This window comes from Leptonychotes weddellii, chromosome X, assembly GCF_054177405.1.
Source record: "Leptonychotes weddellii isolate Sample4059 chromosome X, ASM5417740v2, whole genome shotgun sequence".
Taxonomy (NCBI): domain Eukaryota; kingdom Metazoa; phylum Chordata; class Mammalia; order Carnivora; family Phocidae; genus Leptonychotes; species Leptonychotes weddellii.
Genome location: NC_138385.1, coordinates 69642595 through 69646434, shown reverse-complemented (window position 1 = coordinate 69646434; position 3840 = coordinate 69642595). Strand labels below are relative to the sequence as shown.

At 41.7% G+C, this 3840-nt stretch overlaps 1 non-coding gene across 1 annotated transcript; it reads left to right on the top strand.

The window, feature by feature from the left end:
* The first annotated feature begins 3426 nt into the window (after positions 1-3426).
* On the top strand, positions 3427-3530 carry LOC115942703 (U6 spliceosomal RNA). Its single transcript, XR_004077298.1, has one exon. It is a non-coding gene; the product is annotated as a U6 spliceosomal RNA (small nuclear RNA).
* The last annotated feature ends 310 nt before the right edge of the window (positions 3531-3840 follow it).

Genomic DNA, 3840 nt, shown 5'->3' with positions numbered 1-3840 from the left:
TTCTCCCTCTGACCCTCCCCCCTCTCATGTGCTCTCTGTCTCTCTCATTCTCTCTGTCTCAAATAAATAAATAAAATCTTAAAAAAAAAAAATTTTATTTTTTTTTAAAGATTTTATTTATTTGACAGAGAGAGAGGGAACACAAACGGGGGAGGGGGTGGTGGGAGAGGGAGAAGCAGGCTTCCCGCCGAGCAGGGAGCCCGATGCGGGGCTCGATCCCAGGACCCTGGGACCATGACCTGAGCCGAAGGCAGATGCTTAACGACTGAGCCACCCAGGCGCCCCTAAAAAGATTTTATTTTTAAGTAACCTCTACACCCGATGTGGGGCTTGAACATACAACCCTGAGATCAAGAGTCGCACGCTCTACTGAGTCAGCCTGGCGCCCCAATATTTGAAGAATGCTTTAAATGGATGTTGTTTACCCTTGGTGAAATTAACTTGTCAAGTCTCAGTTTCATCATCTGTAAAACTTACGATGATAATAATATTCTCACAAAATTGTTCAATACGTTCAAATATTAAAGTGCTGCTCCTGATGCCTGACTCAAGGTACGTGCTGAAAAGAAAGACAACTAGCACTAAATATAAATAGTCAGGGGATGATGGACAGTGACCTATGGGTCGTACGAATGCTGGTAATTTCCCAATGATGCTGAGCCATCCTGGGGCTGCACTAAGCCATCAGCTTTGGAAGCGATGGAATTCCAAATGGCCGGGCGATGATGAGACAATAAGAACCTTCCCGACCTTACTATATGTTCTCATGGATCCTTGTAACAAATCTCCAGCACTTACCATGTGTTTAGATTTGTAGTAGTTGGATTCTTGGAAACCTAAAGAAAAGGAGCACATAAATAAACACTCAATGGCACCATATCGGATGGCCAAAAAGCAAAAAATGACCTAGTTCAGAATTTAGCCCTGGAGAAACAGAATGACTCCAGAAGCACTTATAATGCTAAGTGGGACAGTTCATAATAATGCTCCAACTGTCATAAATCTGTATGTACTGACTAGTAGAATGGCAATATGTAAGATGTGTAACTTCAGGAAATGCAAGAAATAAATGATGGAAACACAACAGCAGTAGGAGGCTTTATATTAATCAGCCTAGGATAGATGTAGTAGACACAGCAAAAATTGTACAATTAGGGGCACCTGACTGGCTCCGTTGGAAGAAGATGCAACTCTTGATCTCGGGGTTGTGAGTTCAAGCCCCACGTTGGGTGTCGAGATTACTAAAATATATATATGTGTGTGTCTTTTGGTCAGTGACTATGGAACATTAAAAATTATTGACCCTCATATTAGACCACAAGGAAAAGTTCAATAAATTCCAAAAAGGAGAATGGATACACACCACGTTCTCTGACCATAGTGCAATCAACTGAGATTCTTTTTTAATAGCTTAGAAAAAAACTTTAAAAAATACCTCTTTTAAACAACTCTTGCACCAATTTATCAATACACCAAAATTTGCAAGAAATCTAGAATAATAAGATTTAAAATTTCTCTGTAATGAAAACATTACATATCCAAGTGTACAGGGTATATAGCTAAATGGGATCCCAGAGCAAAATTCACAGTTTAAGATATACTCTACAAGATATCGTTGAGAAATTTCTAAACGACTAAATGTTCCCAAACCAAAATCAACAGACAAGTGATAAGCTGGGAGAAATGCTTGCAGTACACGAAAGACGGCAAAGGGTGCGATGTTGTGATTTATAAGGAATTTGGTCATTCATCTCTCACAAACATTTGGTCTTTGTCCACAGTTCCCGAATCACAGCTCCCCAAAGCCTTGGAATTTCCTAAGTGGGGGTTAAGTGATAAATATATCTTTTGTTATGTTAATGAGAGGACTTTGGAAAACACTTTAGGATGGGGGCTGGTTGCTGGGGGAACCAACAGGTGTTTAGAGGGCTGGAAATTTCAGCCTCTTCCCCCCTCCCCCCGACTTCCGGGGATGGAGGAGGATCTGGAGATTGAGTGCAAACACCAACATCAGAGATTTAATCAATCATCCCTATGTAATGAAGTCTCCATAAAAACCTAAAAGAACAGGGTTCGGGGAGCTTCCGGGTTGATGAACACATGGAAATTTGGGGAGAGCGGCGTGCTCAGAAGGCTTGGAAGCTCTGAGGCTTTCCCCCATACCTCGACCTATGTATCTCTAACATCCAGCTATTCCTGAGTTATATGCTTCCATAATAAACCAGTGATCCAGTGAGTAAAATCTTTCTCTGAGTTCTGTGAGCCGCTCTTGCAAATTAATGGAACCCAAGGAGGAGATGGTGGGACACTCCAATTTGTAGCTGGTTGGTCAGAAGCACAGGTAATCCTGGACTTCTGACTGGTATCTGCCTTTGTGGTCGGGGTGCGGTCTCCTGGGATTGAGGCCTGAATCTGTGGACTCCGATGCTATTTCTGGGTAGATAGTGTCAAAATCGAGCTGAAATTGTGGACACTCAGCTGGTGTCCGGAGAATTGCCTGTTGGATGCAGGCAGTGGATTTGGGTCCAACACCCAAAAGAATGAGCTGCCTTTGTTAATTTATAAATCAATAAGAAAAGACAAAAAGTGAATAGAGATGGACAAAAGATATGAATGGAAAGTTCACAAAAAAGGGGAATAGCCAAAAACCCATGAAAATATGCTCAATTTCATTCATAAGTGAAGAAACCCTAACCAGTGCAATATTCTTTTTATTTGTCAGATTGATAAAAATGTATGTGTTTCATAATATCCAGTGCAGACAAAGGTATGAGGAAACGTGACGAGGATACTAGGCAGAAGGATAGACCTGAACAAGAGTTTTGGAGAAAGTATTTGGAGGAAGTTTGGCAATATTTATCAAAGTTTTCTATTTGTATACATTATGATCCAGGAATTCCATTGCTAGGAAGTTACTTTGATTTGATTTGATTTTGTTTATTTTATTTAAAAAATATTTTATTGATTTATTTGTCAGAGACAGAGAGAGAGCACAAGCAGGGTGAGCGGCAGGCAGAGGGAGAAGCAGGCTCCCCGCTGAGCAAGGAGCCTGAGATCATGACCCGAGCTGAAAGCAGATGGTTAGCGGACTGAGCCACCCAGGCACCCCGGAAGCTACTTTTTAAATTTACGTTTTGAAAAAGTAGCTGTATATATGTTTTTAATAGGAGGGTTAACCAAAAATATATACATAGCTGTTTTTTAAAAAGTCAATAAAGGGGCGGCTGGGTGGCTCAGTCGGTTGGGCGTCTGCCTTTGGCTCAGGTCATGATCCCAGGGTCCTGGGATCGAGCCCCGCATCGGGCTCCCTGCTCAGGGGGGAGCCTGCTTCTCCCTCTGCCTGCCGCTCCCCCTGCTTGTGCTCTCTCTCTTTCTCTCTATCAAATAAATAAAATATTTAAAATAAATAAATAAATAGTCAATAAGGTGCTCACTTGAGCAGCACATATACTAAAATTGGAACAATACGGAGATTAACACGGCCCCTGAGCAATGAACACACACAAATTCATGAAGCATTTCATATATATTATGACAAAGAATACCACAGGCCCCAAATGGCGTCACTTATATTAAGGCCCCATCAGTAAACCAAGACTTCACACCTAACCTAACTGCAGTTTCAGCCCCCCAAAAATGTCCTTTAACAAACAGTCAACATGGGAATGTCCTGGTCAGCAAAAGGAAATTTACTGATAGACCTCTTCCATTCCCCTTAGGAGGGTGACCTTGCCTAAAACAATGGTTCTTTGCTAATAATTTCCTTTTCTCCACTCCCTCTCTGCATTTAAAAACCTTTCCTCTTCTGTAACCCTTTGGAGCTCCCCTCTACTTGCTAGA